Source organism: Rhinopithecus bieti, unplaced genomic scaffold (genome assembly GCF_001698545.2).
Source record: "Rhinopithecus bieti isolate Rb0 unplaced genomic scaffold, ASM169854v2 scaffold_47526, whole genome shotgun sequence".
NCBI classification, from domain to species: domain Eukaryota; kingdom Metazoa; phylum Chordata; class Mammalia; order Primates; family Cercopithecidae; genus Rhinopithecus; species Rhinopithecus bieti.
The window spans coordinates 1-797 of record NW_016894395.1 but is presented as its reverse complement, the minus strand read 5'-3'; the positions used below and the strand labels follow the sequence as shown (position 1 = coordinate 797).

Sequence of the window (797 nt, the reverse complement as noted above, 5' to 3'; positions counted from 1 at the left end):
TAAGCTAGCCAGTTGTAAATTACTGAGAACACTCTACTGAAAAGCATCATTTAAAATACATTATTTAAAATATTAAATGAAATACAATAACATAATTAAATTAATCTTTTGTTCCCCTATTTATTTATTCATTTATCCAACAAAATCTCTTTAAGTGCCTACGATGGGTGGGTCCTGGCTTGGTGCCCCTAGACAGATGCATGGGCCTTCCCCAGCCCGTCAGTGTGGTGCAGGTGTGATGTGTCCGCAGGTGTGTGTGTATGTGTGTAGGTGTGGGGCTGCAGGCGTGCTGGGCCCCAGGAGGTGTTCCCCTTTTCCTCCCCGCGTGTAGATTTCAGCTGTTGCTGTGGGACCTGACCGGTTCCGGAGGTGGCCGCGCCCCACTCACTGTCGCCTGCTTTCCACAGGGGACAAGGGTCTGTCCGACACGCCCTACGACAGCAGCGCCAGCTACGAGAAGGAGAACGAAATGATGAAGTCCCACGTGATGGACCAAGCCATCAACAACGCCATCAACTACCTGGGGCCGAGTCCCTGCGCCCGCTGGTGCAGACGCCCCGGGCGGCTCCGAGGTGGTCCCGGTCATCAGCCCCATGTACCAGCTGCACAAGCCGCTCGCGGAGGGCACCCCGCGCTCCAACCACTCGGCCCAGGACAGCGCCGTGGAGAACCTGCTGCTGCTCTCCAAGGCCAAGTTGGTGCCCTCGGAGCGCGAGGCGTCCCCGAGCAACAGCTGCCAAGACTCCACGGACACCGAGAGCAACAACGAGGAGCAGCGCAGCGGCCTCATCTACCTG

General features: G+C 56.5%; 1 pseudogene; it reads left to right on the top strand.

Annotated features, from left to right (window-relative positions):
• The first annotated feature begins 331 nt into the window (after positions 1–331).
• Positions 332–791, top strand: LOC108525959 (DNA-binding protein Ikaros-like; annotated as a pseudogene).
• The last annotated feature ends 6 nt before the right edge of the window (positions 792–797 follow it).